The sequence below is a fragment of the Perognathus longimembris genome, chromosome 3 (assembly GCF_023159225.1).
Source record: "Perognathus longimembris pacificus isolate PPM17 chromosome 3, ASM2315922v1, whole genome shotgun sequence".
Taxonomy (NCBI): Eukaryota; Metazoa; Chordata; class Mammalia; order Rodentia; family Heteromyidae; genus Perognathus; species Perognathus longimembris.
Window position 1 is genome coordinate 114,010,203 of NC_063163.1, and position 18,723 is coordinate 114,028,925.

Below are 18,723 nucleotides of genomic sequence, written 5' to 3' on the forward strand. Positions count from 1 at the left end.
ACAGTCACCTAGGCTGCAAATGCCAGCCTCCACCCAGGCGGTTTAAATCTCCATCTATTTGTTCAGACACAGTAACCATTGCTTCCGTTCCGACATTCTCTTTACGGAAGTCTCTCAGCAATGGCTGCCTCAGAGGCACACACGGCGGGGCTTGCATGAGTGACAGCAGAGCAGGGCGTTGGGTTAAATTACATTTTGAAAGCCATTGTCTACCTCAGAAGTCTCTCACTCAGTCTAGAAGGTGGAGCTGGGAGGCTCTCCATAGAGTCACTGCCTTGCGCCTCTTTGGACAGGGGAAAATGGGTGGGGCCTAGAAGCTGCAGAGCCTGGAGCCCAGGATCGTGGAGAGGAGGGCGGGGGGGGGGGGGGGGGAACAGAACGAGGGCCCAGCATCTCCTGTTGGGTGAAGTCTCTGCAGGTAAGCATGGGGCCAGAGGTGTGATCGAGGGAGAAGCCACTTCTCACATCACAGAGATGTGGGTTCGCGTCTCAGACTCCTCATGATTAGTTCAGGGACCTACAGAAATGTATTTTGCCTCTCTGAACTTTACATAGTAACTTTTAGTAAAATGAAAATGGAAATACAGATTCTCAGGACTATTGTAAGAGTAAGTTAGAATCATAAATGCTAGGTACATCGTAAGTATGGAAACAATGGTCTTGGCTTGGCTTTATCTTATAGCAAATATAGTAAACCTTTACCAGCCAGATCCTTTCCTCCTCTCCAGGAATCATCTGATTCTACCCACCAGGCTCACCTACCTCCTCCTCACCTATTGAGCAATTGTCGACACTTCTTGCATTATCTCATTTAAGCCTTTCACCAGCCCCAAGAGATAAGAACTATTATTATCCTACTTCCAAACATAAAAGCCAATGCTAGTTGAGCACTGGTGGCTCATGCCTGTAATCCTAGCTAACTCAGAAGGCTGAGATCTGAGGATCAAGATTCAAAACTAGCCTGTGTGGGAAACTCTATAAAACTCTGGTCTCCAATTAACCACCAAAAAGTCTGATGTAGAGCTGTAGGTCAAGTGACAGCTAAGAAATAGTCCTCTGGCTCTGAGTTCAAGCCCTAGTATTGGCACAAAAAGAAAAGTGAATCATTGTGTTTCCAATATGTTGCTTGGCTAATTCATTGCTTAAAATAAATGAGTGAATGAGGAAATGAATAAATAATGTGTATTTAATAAGAAGTTGGATTAGTTGCATGGTTGAATTAACAAACAGTTTTTCCACAAATAGCAAATGTTCCATAAACATGGGCTGGTTGTGTGAATGAACAAATATTCCCAAGATGTTAGAGCAGCCTGGAGTCAAAGCTGAGAGAACACCCCTAGAGCAGTGGTCAGAGACAGAGGGATGATGGAGCCTCCTCAGAAATTTTCCTCCTGTCTACCATTTTGGAAGCTCCACCCACACCGGCACCTGCTTGCTTTTCTTCTCCTCAGAGCACCTAAGTGAAAGCCCTGCATTGCTTCAATCTCAGGGGCAGAAATATCAGTTAATAACCCCACCTCCTAGGCCCCTTCTTTGGCCTTGCCTTTCCCAGCAACTCACACCTCTAGTGGACAAATTATTTTGCAACACATCTGGGGATGCATGAACTAGAAGTCTTTCACATGTTGCAGGATTTTCCATTTCCATTAAATATTCCATTCACTGGTGGGTAATTAAACATGCAATAACGAGCTCTAATTTCTATCTTAAACACTTCCTATGAGCACCAAAAAGAGAGATATACAGGGTGTAATTTCCTGGAAGAACACATTACCCCCCACCACACACACACACACACACACACACACACACACACACACACACACACGTACACATACACAAAAAGAAATATCTTAGCATATAGGAGAAGAGACAACTGAGTGCAATAGTTCTGTTGGATTCTGTACCACGTGTGAATGATCCGTGATGGCCTCCTCCCACAGGGAAAGAGACTAAAGCCTGCCACACCACAGCCCCCCCCCCCCCCCACAGCAGCCCTGGGGAAACCTAAGTTTGGAAGGAGAAGGGAGGGTGGGCAGAAACACGACATGGTGGTGAGGCGGGGCTCAGACACTGCCAGGGACCCCGTCACAGGCCTGAGGGTCAGAAGCCTTCGTCCTCCTTTCTCTATGTGCCTCCACATTCACAGGCACTGCGCATGCGTGTGCCTGTGTGCAAACACACCCACACAGTGGTTGCCTTCCAACTAATTCTAGAGTTAATTGAGCCAGCTTCAAGAGAGAGCTAGAAAGCAGGAGGAATGAGGGGGTACCCATGCCACACCAGAATGAGAAAGGCCAGGGGAGAAACGCCCACCCCAGGGTGGCAACATGGCTTCCACCGAAGATGGCTGTCAGCGAGCCCCTCCGAGCCTGGGTTCCTCACCTGTGAGGTAGAAGTGGCCAGGCTCACCTCAGAAGATGGTGGCAACCATCAAAGGACAAACCATATAAAGACCATCCATGGTACAGCCCTGGCACACAGGAGGGAGTTCTCCATTAGCTCCACTCTCTGGCCCTTCTCTCTCTCAACTGGCACCGAAGGCCAGCCTTGGTGGGGTCGATGAGCACTCACCGTCAGAGGGATGCCGTGGTTCCTGGCACCTCTCTTGCATCCTCCCTCCTACTAACACATTGCCTCTATCTCTGACCCATCTCTAGACAGCTTTGTATTTCCGCTGCGGTGGGTGCAGGTTTTCCAGACTTTCCGAGAGCAGAACTGAGATTTGCAATCAGGCTAAAGAAGTCCTAAGGGATCTGACTCCCGAAGGATCACAGAGCGAGGCAGGCCGTCAGGGAGGGAGGGTGGGCAAAGCAAGCTTGGATACCTCACTTCAGTCATCCGGTCCAGGAGTTTGTAGCCTTCTTGGTCAGAAGACACTGGAGACATTGCTTTGCTCTAGCCTCTTTCTGGGGCTGATACACCAGGGGGCATCAGGAAGGCTGTGTCCAATGGGAGGGCTATAACTGGCCAGTGCCAGCTAGCCCCCGCTCTCCAAAGGGGCGCTCCGGTTGAGCACAGCTTCCCAGAGCCACTGCATGTGCTGAGAGCAGCAATAGATCTGGCCATCTCCCAGCTGCTCTGGCTAGCCTCCGTTCTGGGCATCTGGAAAGGAGATAAGGAAGTAACAATGAGATAACATCCCAGGTCTCGAGATCTCAAGTGGAGAAATGGACCGTGCAATAGCAAAGCTGGAAGCAGGCCTGGGGTGGAGGTGAGGGTGAAGACAAAATGAAAGAGTGGGCTCCACTCAAATGAGAGTGTGTGTGTGTGTGTGTGTGTGTGTGTGTGTGTGTGTGCGCGCGCGCACGCGGTTGCAGGTGAACTCAGAATGGAGGTGGAGTCCAGCCGATGTTATGAGGCAACATCAGACTAAAACTAAAAGGAACCAATGAAACCTAGCCAGCTACAGGGCCTTGGCTCCGTGCAGTGAAGGCAAGAGAGAGTATCTTACAACTTCCACAAAGTCAGACTCCCCCCAAAGTTCTTCCATTTATCCCTTCTTCCAAGTACTCCATTACTCAAGCAATATTCCTGGACTCTCAAGTCTACAGGAAGCAATAAAGACCAGGGCTTGTAGACGCAAGCAGACCTGGCCAGAGGTCTCTCTGTTCTCTCAGTACTGGTAACCTGCCCTTGGCAAGTTATTTGTTTTTATTAGTTTGTTGGGTGGTCCTGGAGTTTGAACTCTGGCTCTCACACTTACTAGGCAGGCTCTCTATCACTGGAACCATACCTTCAACCCTCTCGGGGTTGTTTTTCCAATAAGAGCTCCCATTTTTGTCTAGGCGGGCCTGAAAGGTGATCCTTCTAATTACGCCTCCTTAGTAGCTGGGGTAACAGATGCATTCCACTACACCCAGCTTTTTACTGGTTGAGATTGGGTCTTTCTTTTTTTTTTTTTGTTTTTGTTTTTGTTTTTGTTTTTTGCCAGTCCTGGGCCTTGGACTCAGGGCCTGAGCACTGTCCCTGGATTCTTTTTTTTTTGCTCAAGGCTAGCACTCTGCCACTTGAGCCGCAGCGCCACTTCTGGCCATTTTCTATATATGTGGTGCTGGAGAATCGAACCAAGGGCTTCATGTATACGAGTCAAGTGCTCTTGCCACAGGCCATATCCCCAGTCCGAGATTGGGTCTTTCTAATATTTTGCTGGGCTGGTCTCAAATCTCAAACCCTCTGAGATTATAGGCGTGTGCCACCATGCCTGAACTTAGTAATATACTTGAAGCCTTGGCCTATTTCCACATCTCTAGAATGTAATTATTGTGATGTCTAAATGAGAAACTGTCCACAAAGTGCTTAGCACAATGGCCAGCATATAGTTTTCGTAATGGCAGTATGCAAAGATCCAAAAATACTCAAAATATGTGATCATTCCCTTGGGCAATGAGTATATAAAACCTACTTTGTATAAAATTATGACCTCCAGGGAGCGAGTGTTCTGTTGCCTGTGTTTCTTATGGAATCCACCCGGGTTTTGTATGGTAGGAACTATGGCTATTTGATGATTGGAGTTAAATTCCTTGATGACCAAGAATAAACCATTTCAGCAAGAAGTTATTTTGGAAATGAAGAGATGATGGTATAAACTTGGACAACGACACAGACCTAAATTTACCTTAGCCATGAAGGTCTAGCTATCCTTCAACGGTTGTCTTCAGAGTGTTTTGTTTGTGGATTTTTCTTGACACTTTAGAACATAAAGCATTATATGTAGGCTGCCAGCTACGATCATTACACTGTTCACGTTCTCCACTTCTGTGCAATAAATACCGAATTCTCGCTGGAAGAATGCTGACGTGTGAAGAACTCCCAGCTCATGGTGAGAAAAGGGAGAGAGAGTGAAGAGTAGTTAGGTAGGATCCCTGAATTCACTGGGCGTGGAAAGGCTAAGTGTCTCTACCTACAGCCCCACCCCCACCCCCACCCCCATCATCATGGAGGTGGGAAGAGGCCATAGGGATCATTCATGTCTTTTCCATTTATCTTGAAGGTGAAGAAAAGGTCCAAAGAGGATCTACGATTTGGCCATTGCCATCAACTAATTCATCCGTGACAGGGCGGAGACAAAATACGGTCTCCCGACTCCCCTTCCCTGATCTTCCCACTCCATCCAGCTGTCATTTCCTCTAAACACGAATTCTTCTGGGGCAAGCAGATGTTGGCTTCTCTTCCCAAGCAGACCTGAGGGACTCCGCATCTCTTCTCTCTTCCCCAAAGAGTGTCAAATGCAGGCCCTTGTTAGGAGGTGACAGGGCTTCCTTGAAACAGAACTGCAAGCAGCTTTGCTTCGCAGCCCCCTCTGCCGCAGAACCTCTCTAGCTTGGCCTTTTCCAGCTCAAATAAAGCGGTGTGAAGTATGCGTACATCTGCTACCAAGCCCACCGTGCAGGCAATTAGTCCCAAAGGCAATTCGAAATCACAACTGCTTTTCATCATGAAAACAGACATAAGTACTAATCGTTTGTGCTGGTACTGGGGCTTGAATTCAAAGCCTGGGTGTGGCCCCGCTTAGCTTTTTCTTCTACCCCTTGAGCCACAGCTTCACTTCTGGCTTTTGGGTGGTTAATTGGAGATAAGAGTCTCTCAGATTTGTCTGTCCAGGCTGGCTTTGAGCTGTGACCCTCAGGTCTCAGCCTCTGAGTAGCTGGGATTACAGGTGTGAGGCTCTAGCACCCAGCCAGGAGGAGAAGTTTCGGTGGGACCTCACCATCCGGGAGCAAAGTGGGACAATTGGGGAACAAGAGGTCCCAGGAGCAAATGGCTTCCTCTGTAGAGTGAAGCGGAGCTCAAAGTCTTCTTCCTCCTGCATTGACCATCATGGCCTCATCCCCAGAGCAATTCTTCAAAGGCCTGAGATTCTGGCTGCCGTCCTAGTCCCAGGTAACGGGCTCACCAGCTGCCCTCCCCAACAACCTCAGACACTTTCATTGTTCCTTGGGGTTTGGCTGGCTGCCCAGACCTTAGATGAAAAAAAATGACTTCCTTTTCTAGCCTTAGCACAAAGGAAAGCTTTGCCTCCTCCCCAAATGTTATGCTATTCTTCCCCACAACAACCAGGCTCAAAAGAGTCGCAAGTGATTTTCCTCTTGACTGGATAGCAAGATCGTCATCAGTTCAAACGCAGAATGCTTGGGATCCAATGTCCCCCCAGCCAGCTCTAACAGGCCAAGGTGTGGGGAGAGGGAGGTGAACTCACGGAACAGTTTTGGTCCTTCTACCTTCAAACACAGACTTGACAGGCACACAGTGCCCCAGCACCTTGGCTTTCGCCTTTACACTCGCACCATGCAGAGTCAGGGAGGGGTGCACGGTCCCCGTTACACCCACAGTGGAAATGGAGAGTTCGAAAGGTCAAACCACTCCACCAAGGTCAGCAGGAACCATGAGCCTCTGACCACTAGGAGATGCGGCTTCTGGGCTTCGAGGCAAAGAAGAAAATGTTTTATCTTCTGATTGGAGGAAAGAGGAATGAAAGAGCATAAATTTTGGAGCCAGAAACATGTGGACACGAATGCTGTCCTTCCTTTCACTAGCTTGGGTGTATGACTTAAGCTCTCCACTTCCTCATTCGCACAAAGCACAATCGACCACTCACCCGGGGTTTTTGAAGACCTGGTAAATCAACTTACATAACACACTTTGTTTGGAGCCTGATACGAAAGAACTATCCAGCTAGGCACTGGTGGCTCACACTTGTCAGGTTAGTTACTCAGGATGCTGAGAGCTGAGGATTGTGGCTCAAAGCCAGCCTGGGCAGGAAACTCCATGGAATGCTTATCTCCAGTTAACCACCCAAAAGCCAGAAGTAGAGCTATGGCTCAAGTGGTAAAGCACCAGCCTTGAGCAAAAAAAAAAAAAATCCAAAGGATAGCATCCAGGCTGGGAGTTAAATCCCAGCACATACACACACACACACACACACACACACACACACACACACACACACACCACATCACATCACACACATAGACAAAGTTGTCCAAAACCTCTGGTTTGCTCCCTCTGTGTGGTGCAAGCAACTTGAACATGGATGGAGGATGCATAGTCAGTCTCAGAGCTCATGTGGAGGCCCGGGGCCAGGCAGGATCCCCAGGACTTGATAGCTTGAGGTTCATGGGCCACAAGCAATGGAGGCAAGATTCCTAGGCATGCTTTTCAGATGAAACTTCAGGTGTGAGGACAGGGAGGGCTTGCAACACACCAACACCTCAAGCCCCAAGCATCACTTGGAAATCATGATTTAGGAATGCCTGGGCTCGCGACGGTACCAGGAGGCTGGGAGAAGGATGCTGAGCTTCACAGAGCAACCTGATGGGGTGAGATAACTTCCCGGAGCCTCCCTGGCTTCCCCTAATGTGTGCTCTCTGTACTCAGTGTCCAAGAACTCGCCCCACCTTTTCTTGATGCTACTTCCTCCATTCTGAGACTCGGAACACCAGAGGTAACAACCTAGATGAAATCAATCCTTCCCGGCAGGAGAGTCCATTGGACGATCCTGAAATGACCTCTTTCCCACTACTAAGCAAGGATGCCACTGTGAGACCCAGCAAACATGTCAGCCTTCATGCGAGCCATGACCCGATTCTAGACCGGGTTGCAATCAGAGCATCCTTGAGGAAGATGTCTTCGATTACCCAGCCTGCCTGGCTTAGTGTTTGTTCTCGAGGAAATCCAGCTGTTCTCCTAGGACTTTCTGTTAATAGACTGATTTTTTTTTTCAATGACTCCACGGTCAGTGCTGCAATTTAGCTACTTTGCCAATTTCTTTCCATTCTAGTCTCCTCCCATACTTTTCAGCCTCCACTGGTTCTCTTTACTGAGAAGAATCAATGCCACATGAGAATGAGTTTGAGAATCCAGAAACCATGACCACACCTTACTCAGAGCCCCAGGACCCCTTCTCTCTCTGTGTCCAGACCTGCCCCATCGTCTTGGTACTTTGAACACTATGATGAGAAAAGGAAATAGAGTCCCTGGCTCACAGACCCATAGGAGACATTAACTATATAACACTGGATACCCTCACCCAGGCCATAGAGGGCTCAAGCGTAGCTCTAAGGAATACATACGTGAAACTTCATATAGTGAAAATGAAGCCAGGGAACTCGAGGGAATGGGGGAAGTTGGGATAGACAAGGGTAGAATGATGGAGGAGTGAGCAAGAGGCATCATAGTCGTAAACTAGCATGTTGAATGGAATCCTTATTTGTACAACTAAAGACAATAAAAAGAAAATTGAAAATTAAAACTTTCTGTGTTTGGTAAATACCCCCTTCCTGCTTGTATTGCAGAGTACTCAATTCCTATTGAAATCCTTTGCTGGACATTCTCATAAGGACCCACTTTTCAGCTAGGAATGTTACTGGGGAAAATGAAAGGGCAAACGCAATGTCCACTTGACCTTGGGGTTTAATGAGAACTCTTACCACAATGGAGCAAAGTGATGGTGGATTCAGGCTCTGGACCCAACGAATTGGGTTCAAGCTTTACCCCTGTCGCTTACTACCTGTGTGACTTTTGGAAAGATACTGAACTTCTTTTCAACTCCATTTTCTCATCTTTGCAATACAAATAATAATGGAACCATCTTATAGGGTTGCTACAAAGACCAAAAGTATCAGCATTAAAAAAAAAGTGCATAGCACGTGTGAGCTACCATGGTGCAACCCCTTTGTGCAATTAGTATAGGCTAAAAAATGAATCACAGGAAAGTCAAACAGGCTCCAATAAGAAGTGAGGCCAATGAAAAAGGTGAATAAGAGCATATGTGTCCAAGTCCTCTTTAGGCAAGTGTGTACATAGGATAGCAAAACCTGTTATTGTTTTAAGAAGGAAGGAGGATGAGGAGAGAAGGAGGAAGAGAGATTGAACAAGTTACATGATATACATATATGAAAATGTCACAATAAACCCTCTCCCCCTGTATTAACGAATATATGCTAATAAAAAGTCTAAACCACGAAGTGTATAAGACAGTGCTCAGATGTCAAAATGGAGCCAGGTAACATGAGAGGATGGGGAATGTTGGGAGCGTTGGGGAAGAATGAGGGAAGGGGTGGCATTGATCGAGATGCATTGTACGCGGACGTTGATGTGTCAAATTGAAACTCCTTTGTATATTTCAAGGTAATTACATTTTTTTATATGGTGCCCAGCACACAGTGAGTGCTTCACAAAAGGAGCTATTGCCAGTGTCCTCTTGGTAGGTGCCCTAGTCAGTGTTTGACTGGAAACAAAATACCTAAGGCAATTTTTTGGTAGGTTGTGGGACTTGAACTCAGGGCCTGGGCTGTCCCTGAGCTCTTCACCTCAAGGCTAGCACTCTACCACTTGAGCCACAGCACCACTTCCAGTTTTGTAGTAGTTAATTGGAGATAAGAGTCTCCCAGATTTTCCTGCCCAGGCTGGTTTTGAACCCCAATCCTCAGCTATCAGCCTCCTGAGTAGCTAGGATCACAGGCATGAGCCAGCAAGGCCTGGCAGACAAGGCAATTTATAAAGAATAGATAGTTGTTTGGCTCGGGGCTCTGGAGGCTGGGAAGTCCAAAAACAGGATGGAAGCATCTTCTCTGTGTCTGAAGACTTTGTGTTGTGTGTGTGTGTGTGTGTGTGTGTCATCTGTGAGGTAGAGCAAGCGAGCCAGCTTGGGTTCCACTGCCTCTTACAGAGCCACGAATGTCATTATGGCCACTCCACCCCTATGACCTCTGACCCTAACCACCTGCCAAGGACCACCTCCAATGGGACTGAAGTCTCTAACACGTCAACTCTTCAAAGATACATTCAAGCCACAGCAGTGGACTTGGCGGAAACTCTGCAGGGGCACAGAGGCCAGATGGGGTGGGCCTTTCATCCTCCTGACATCGAGAACGTTTTGTGTGGGTTCCCCAATGTCCACAATCTTACCCAAGAGCAGAGGCTGTAAATACCTCTCTCTCTCTCTTTCTCTCTCTCTCTCTCTCTCTCTCTCTCTCTCTCTCTCTCTCTCTCTCTCTCTCTCTCTCTCGATGAGCTCGGTGTAGCCACTACCACCCCACAGAACTCCCGCTGATCCTGAGCAAAGATTCCCCTCTGCACCTACACCGACCAAGCCTGCCATGGTGCAGGCAGAGGGACTTCAACTCTTCAGGTAGCAATAACTTCTTTTATCAACCGTTTCCAACTATTGCTTGGAGTTTCTCAAATATTTGGTCTAAGTTTCAGTTAAAATACACTTTAATGAAAACAGGCTCCGTTGGGGGTGTGGGCACCAGCAGGAGTGTGGGTAAATGAGGATGAATGTAGTGGATGCACGTATGCAAATACAGCAATGGAATCTGTTGAAATTGTTTTAAGAAAGGGAAGTGGGGCCAGGTGCAGGTGGCTCACCCCTGTAAGCCTGGTTACCCAGGAGACTGAGATCTGAGAACTCCCGTGGTTCAAAGCCAGCCTGGGCAGAAAAGTCTTCGAGACTTTTCTATCCAATTAGCCAGCAAAAAGCTGCAAGTGGGGGTGTGGTGAGACTGCCAGCCTTGAGCCAAAAAACCAAGTGAGTGCAAGGTCCTGAGTTCAAGTACCAGTACCTGCATGAAAGAAAAGGAAGAAGGGAGGGAGGGAGGGATAGAGGGAAGGACGGAGGAAGGGAGGGAAGGGGAGGGGAGGGAGGGGAGGAAGGGGAAGGGAGGAGGAAGGGGAGGGAGGAAGAGAGGGGAGGGAGGAGAGGAAGGGGAGGGGGGAAGGAGAGAGAGAGAGGGGAGGGGGATGAAGGAGAGTGATACAGGGATGAAGTTGATTGGGATATATTGAAACCCTAGAAAGAGAATTTGTAAATTGTAGTATGAGTTTCTACCAACTTTGTACCCAGTCTCTCCTCCTAGTACTATGGAACATTCTTCATACTAATGAACAAATACTGATAGATTCTAATTGTGTCAGTTCACTATCTAAACAGAGGTAAAAATGTGCAATGTGCCTCATTTTAATGCATGGAAACCAACAACTCATTAACTTACAAGACCAAATTAGTTCATCTTTATGCAGACTTCTGAGTGAGTGAAGTCTTCCCTTTTTAATTAAAGAATATCTGGAGACTACAAAAATCAAGCTGTGAAAAACCCATTGCTGTTACTGAAACTACTTATGTATATCTATCAGGGTTTCTTGGTGCTTTGTAGCCAAAACCCAAGACTGGAAATAAGCTGGGAGCTGACACTGGGATAACTGTGGCATCTGATACACAGTCCCTAATTTCAGTGCCTTACACTCACCAAAACAACCTCATGGTTCACAGAGCTACAAAGTAGGTATCATCAACTGGGAGTTGGAAGATAAAGGCATGAAACAATGAAAATAAAATGTATAGCAAGGATATATTGCGTTACCTACGACTCCCTTGTGTACTTTAAGGTTTCCAAATAAAGGTTTCATTCTTTTCCATTTGGGTTTTTGTGTGTGGTGGTACTGAAGATTGTATTCAAGGTCTTGTACCTGCTAGTCAATATTCCATACAATTTGAGCCTCTAATCCTCTTTGTTGAGATAGGGATCAGCTTCTATTGTCCGGGCTGGCCTAGACTGTGATCCTCCTATTGATGTTTCCTACAGAGTCTGGGATGGTAGGTATGTTGCACCACACTGAGACTTTTCTACTGAGATAATGGTCTTACTTTATCCTGGGACAACCTGGAACTTGGAGCCTCCAGGTCTCTGCTCCCGAGTAGTTAGGCTTATAGATGTGAACTGCCATACACAGATAAAGATTGCTGTTTTTTTTCCCCCTGTGGTACTAGGGTTTTAGCTCTGGGCTCACATTTTCTAGGCAGGTCTTCTACCCCTGGGGCCATGCCTAGCTCGACATATTCTTCAGGAGATGTTTGGAACCCCTCTGTAGTCATCATTACAATAATACGACTGTGTCCCTCAAGCCTTTCTCCCAGGCCTCTCTCAGAGCAAGCTCTCCATTTTTACAACAATGACTGACTGTCTCCTGCCTGAAAACATTCAGGGGCTCCTCACATTTCCCACAAGACCACGAGAGGGGGGCCTGGAGACAAGTGTCCGGGAACCTTTCCTCCGCATATGCTTACTCCCTGGTGGCGGTCTCAGGTCGTCCACTTGGCGTTATTTGCTATGTTCCAGGAACTGTCCATTGTTCCCACTGTTCTTTTGACTCCCAAGGGCCCTTGCCCTGGCCCTGTCTTCCCCTCTCTGTCACAGTCACACCCAACTCACTTGTGACCTCCACCAGCCGAGGCAGATGTGAGTGGAGGCTCCCTCGCACTCCTGGCTGTACCGTCTCCTTAGTCCCATTCTGTACATCTCCAAGGCCCCCCTCCCCTGGATGCAAGCTCCTGCTAAACTGGAACACTCAGGTACTCAATAATACAGAGGGGAGATGAAAGGGTGGACTGAGAAGGATGGCATAGCCCTGCCTCTCATTCCATCCCTGCCCACACTCATGAACGCTTGCCTTCCCAGCCAATGTGGATTCCTAGACAGCCCTTGTTCTTTCATGTGAATAATACCTTTGAGCTGGGTGCCTGTAATCCTTGCTCCTCAGGAGCTGAGATCTGAGGATTATGGTTCAAAGCCAGCCCAGGCAAGAAAGACTGAGACTCTTATCTCCAATAAATTACAAAAAAAAAAAGAGCCAAGAGGAGAGCTATGGCTCAAGTGGTAGAGCACTAGCCTTGAGCACGAAACCTCAGGGATAGCGTCCTGAGTTCCAGCCCCAGGACCAGAAAATAATAGTAAGGATACCTTTGATTTTGCTCCTGTTTGGTAACAGTAATATTTATGAGGCCATCTTACTCCTGTGATACAGATGAGGAAAACGAGACCCAGAGTCATAGAATGATGGCCAGGATTAGAACCCAGGTTTCCACTGAGACTGCTCCACCCCCTGTAAGGACTCAGCTTACACACACACTTGAGGGAGTGGACACTGGGCCACCGGAGGTTCTAGTCTTTTCTCTGATAAGCAGTTCCACCCAGGCCAGCCATAGCACCAAGCACAGGCAGCATTGTGCCTTAGGTCTTTTATTCTGTGCACATACGTTGGTATGGAAGCATGCTTCTAAGGTTCTGATCGAATGCTGTTTACCTCGATTGGCTTCCTTAAAACGTTGCATGCTGATAACAAGTGGGAAAGTTCCACATTTACTGCATCAACAAGCATCTATCTGAAAATGAACTGCCGTGAACTCTTTCAAACTACTTCCTATGTCTGCTGTACGACAAAGAAGGCATCAGGCCACTCACGCTTCAGTGTGTGTTTCCAGCTAGATGCTGAGCCCTCTGAGGGCAGTGTTATCTTCCTCACCACCATCTTACTCAGTTCTGGTACTCTTGGTTTCCATGGACCATGGCACCCAGGAGACAGACAACCTGGTGTTTGCCTGGATGAACAGGACAACTGGCAGCTTTAGAAACCACCACCTTTTACATTTGCCTAGCTGACCTCTACCTCCAAAGCCTTCCATTCTTTTCCTTGACTTGGTCTTTGCTTTGGTTTGAATGTGCCCCGGAAAAAGCATACATTAGAAACTTAATTTGGAAGGTAACAGTGTTGGAAGGTGTTCATCGTATAACACCCCCCCACTCCGCTCCCCTGCATGAATGGATTGGTGCCTCTGTATTGGTGGAGGGCATGATGCTGCAAGTTTGGCCTCTCCCTGTCGTTGCTCCTTGCCTTTCCTTGATGCAGAAAGGAAGGTCTCACAGATTTAGCCCCTCCATCTTGGATCTCCCAGCCTCCAGCACCATGAGCCAAGTTACCAGTCTTTTATTTATAAATTGCCCAGTCTTAGCTCTATTTCACACTGTGATGGCTGCAAGCACGAAATGGGCCAAATAGTCTCAACCTGCTCTTTGAAGTTAAGCTGGGCATATTCTAATTAGTCCCATTGTATTCAGAAACTTAGCAAAGACTAGTGATTTCGCTGGGCTGGTGAATAAGCAGTGGAGTCCAAGCCAGGTGTGGTAGGGCTCACCTGTAATCTCAGCACTCTAAAAGCTTGGGACCACAAATTCAAGGCCATGTTGAAAAGCATAGAGAGTGAAACACTGTCTCTAAAGTAAAACAAGGGCTGGGAATGTGGCTCAGTGGTAGAACACTTGCCTAGCACGCTTAAGGCCCTGGTTTTGATTTCTAGCACTGCTTTTTTTTTAAAAAAAAAGTCAATGAAATCCAGATTAAAATATAGGCTTTAAAGCTGCCAGCCAGCACCCTTTTCTCCTTCACACACACAAAACAATTAATATGTGAGTGGCACACACATCCACACGGACCTGAATTCCTGACTGCTCTCATTTGTACCCCCACTCTTTTATGAGTATCCCCTACAGCCACTCAGTTCAATCCAGATCTCTTCAAAATGCATGTGGATTTATAGCCCGGGTCCTCTCCCTCGCCCTTTCCTTGACCCTGCACATCCATTTTTTTTTTCTAATTAGCTTTGACTCACATTCATTTTTATTAAAGGCGGTGCTGTGAGAGTTCTGAGTGCCATCTATTTGTAAGCTACAGTTTCCTCTCAGTGCTTATCTCATTTAAATTCTGGGAGGCCTTGGGAGTAGAGATTCTAATGAATCACTCTGGGTATTTTTCCACTGAAAATGAGTCCAGGGAGCATCATGAGGCTGATGTGGGGTGGAGCTTCCTGAAATGTGGTCTTCGGGTACGTTATGGTACTTTAAGAGATAAATCTGTTCTGGTCACCCTAATTCTGTCACACTCACTTGGCAGGAGTGTCAATTCGTATAAAGATTAGACAGGAGAATCCTTCCATCTTCTGGTGGTATTTCCTGGACAGGACCCAGTCCTGCAAGACTAAGACCAGAGTGAGGCAGGAGCCTGTCTGTCCTTGTGTGACCTTGACAGTGAAGCCTCCTTGAAGTTAATACCTGACGTATCTCACTTCATTCACCCTCTTCCCGAACCTGCTCTCCTGATCCTACATCGACCAAACTCTCCCTCAAAGGTGAAGACCACGGGCTGAGGTCGTGTGCCGCACCCCCTCTTCTAGCCCGTAGAACTCCCATGGTCCTGAGTCCACTTCGAGTGTTACACGGGCCTCTTTCTCTGAGGGAAGACCCACCCACCCGGTGGACACACACTATGAAGGATGGTGTGTCTCCATGCTTGTGCAGAGGTCCTTTGTGAAACAGGCTGTCTCAGGGGTGTGAAAGAAAGGTGGGCCACAAGCCAACACTTCCTATCTGCAGAAGCACAAGGATTTGAGAATTTGACATTAGAATCCAGCCCATCCATATCCTTAAAAGGATATATTTGCTCTGGTGAGGGATAGAATATTTATTTTTTAAGTTTAAAAAGTGTTAGCTTGGGCTGGGGATATAGCCTAGTGGCAAGAGTGCCTGCCTCGGATACACGAGGCCCTAGGTTCGATTCCCCAGCACCACATATACAGAAAACGGCCAGAAGCGGCGCTGTGGCTCAAGTGGCAGAGTGCTAGCCTTGAGCGGGAAGAAGCCAGGGACAGTGCTCAGGCCCTGAGTCCAAGGCCCAGGACTGGCCAAAAAAAAAAAAAAAAAGTGTTAGCTTGATATACCCCTTCTGTTAGTGCGAGCCTCCATTCACACGCTTGTTCCAGGGTCACAAGTGTTAAATATCTTAGAAGAGGATGGCTTGAAAGCCCAGAGCCCTGTGGGAAGACACACGTGTCTGCTATCACAGGTGCCTTGTCTGTGACCATTGTGTTGATTCTACTAATTGATGATCCTGCCTACCAGGTAGGGTGCTGCCGCGCGGTGTGAATGGCCGCGCTAGGGCAGGGTAGGCTTGAGCACTCCTCGCGGAAGGGCGAGGACATTTTCCTTAAGGCAAAGGTACAGTACTCTGCATGAGAATTTTCTTGACATTGTTCTCCAAGAGGGAGGAAACCCTGTGCACAAGAACTGAGTGGAATCAGAGCTGCCTGTGTCGCCGTTGGAGGAGAAGTCCTGTAGAGCTTTGCAGCAGCCTTCCTCAAGCTTTCCTCCTCCTCCCTCCTCCTTCAGACCTGAAAACTCATTTCAGTGGCCTCAGGAGAAGTAGATGGCCTCGGGAGAAGTAAATGGTAAAACTTTGGGATAGACTGCAAAGTTCCAAGTCCCAACACCCGGCCCACCCTGCCCCAGGCCAAAATGAGGCGTTCCTATGAGTGCTTTTGTGGAGACCCTGAGTGAGAGACAAATTACCTGGAATCCTAGCCTTTGGGGTCTCCTTAGGCACCATGTTGTCCTGCCTACCACCGGGTTCAAGACTCGCAGACCCCAGCAGCCTAAGCAATGGATTTGCACGCTTCATGCCTTCCTCACTGCACTATTTCCTGCATGGGGACATACTGGAGAGCCGTATGCAAACAGTGGCCTAAACATGCCTCTCCCAGCCTTGCCCGAAGCCACATCCCAGAGCCCTGCAGGGTCTCACTTGGTCCAGGCACCAGCAGCTTTCTGACTCTAGCCCCAACTCTCCCCACCTGCTGTACAAACACAGGACTCGCTGCCAAGATGCGAGAACAGTAAATCTTTGCCTGTTCTTTTATTCATGTCCTCACCTCTGCAGACGGTGCTAAGGAAAAACAAAGCTCACAAAATCCCTGTGGGCTCCAGCAGTCTGGCAGCAGCCTCTTCCCGCCCCACCGCCCCCCATCTCTGATTACCTCTAGAAGGCAGAGGCCAGAAGAGGTGACTCTCCCAGGGGAGCCCCTTCCTCCTCATCCCGAGAGAGCTCAACAACCCCTCACCAGTACCTGTTACCTGCTGAGCTCTGAGCCACATTCTGGAGACCGGAAGAAAGTTAGAAATCCATGTCCTTGGCTTTCTGGGGTAACATCATTCCTGCCTTGTCTTCCTATCCCCCTTTGATTGCCAGAGAGCCTCTGGGCCTGAGGGGTGGGGAGAAGTATAGGTGTTCTGGCTGCTGGCTCTACAACCATATGATCAGCCCTGGGCCCTACAGAAGGAAGGACTCTCAGTAGGGGCCTCTGGGCTGAAGCAGCACCTGCTGATGTTGCCACCTTTGCAAAGTGGTCCCTACTCCCCCTACTTCAAGACTGGTCACTATGAAGGGCTCTTAGTACACTGGGTAAGACCGAAGCTGCTGGGAAATTTGAGTTTGAGGGGAATGGGGGAGACTGATGAAAAGCTTTAGACGTATGAACTGCCATGTCGACTGGTAAGTCCTCTGTACAACTACTTAAAGATAATTTAAGAAACAAAATGAACCCCCCAAAAAAGTGGCCCTATTCAAAAAGAATACAGGTTGAAGGAGGTTGGAGGAGGTGAGGGGCCCTGGGTTTTATACAGAAGAGAAGCGGTGGTGAAGACCCACCGTCCAATTCAGGAATGGAGAGTTTCCCGGGACAGTCCTGGGAAAGCTAGGGGGACGGGCCACCCTGCGAAGCAGTAGGGAAAGATTCCGCTTCTCTCCACCTGGCACCTGCCTAGGTCCTTGTGTGGCCTGGACTCTAACCACCTGTTGGTGGTTCTGCTAAATCTCCCAATTTTTCTTCGCTGTCCTACCTTACCCATGGAGAAGCAGGAGGGGAAGGTCCTCCTGGCCACCCAGGAGCTGTCCATGGAAACCGGAAGAAGGAAAGTGTCATCTTGAGTGATAGGCAGGAAACGCCTTCAGCTGTCTTTGGGCAAAGAGGGCCAAGGAGGGACCCACACAGTGCCTGGGTTGCTGAGAATTGATCAAGAGCACCAACTCAACTACCAGGTCAAGGCGCTTCACCGATCCTCCAGCCCTGTGCTGAGGGAGCGGCTTGAATAGGGAAAGGCTTCTTGAAACTCTTTCATCTGGACATGAGCCCAGAGACTCAGAGGGCAGGCTGGGAGGGACAGCTGCCTCGTGGTGCTGAGAAGCTGGTGATCCAGCGGGTTTCTTGAGATCTGGTCAGGGAGCAGACTCTGCTGGACAGATAGCCAAACTGGAAGTCGTGGGGACAGATACGTCCAGAGGCAAAGGTCTGATTGTCAGTGAATGGGATATGGTAGATCCCATGGAGATCCCTATTTGACCCCTAAGAGACTAAACTCCATGAAACCCAGCCACAAGTCCTGGGCAGCACATTCCCATGTGGTTAGGCTCCTCCTACTAGTGACCCTGGTTAAAAACGTTATTTCCCAGGTGACATGGTCAGAAGTTCACTGAAAGGGAGAAAGTATGGAAGACAAGCCCGGCAAGTCTCTGCCTTGCTGAGACCACAGGCTCTTCTGGGAGAGGCACATTCCAGTCGCCATTCTGTTTTGTTTCTCAGCTTGGTCCACTCCAGCAACAGCTCCAGGTGAAAAGCCTCCACCCAGCTTCCTGAAGTGTTCCACGTTTGCGTTTCCCAGCTTTGGGAACACGTGAAGATGTCCAGCCACATCCGAGTGGAAAGCCACACCCCCTGCTTACTTCCCTAAAAGCTGCCTACAGGTGGGAGGGGTTAAACATCTATGTAAATCCACTGGGTGGTACGCCAGTGTAAACAAGAAATACAGTAGATTCAAAGGAAATCTCAGAAAAAAAGCAAAGCTTGGCAAAAAATAAAACACCAGGAAATAGGTACATGGAGGGTGGGGAGGTGGAGGGAGATGAATGAAAAGGGAGAGAATGCAGACAAGAATCCAATAGCTAGCCTACAAAAATTAAGAAGAGCAAGGGAAGGGGTAGGTAAGGGACGGTTAGTGAGAATGCTGGAAGGGGTGATGTTGATCAAGATATATTGTATTCATAACCTGCTTTTGTAAACAA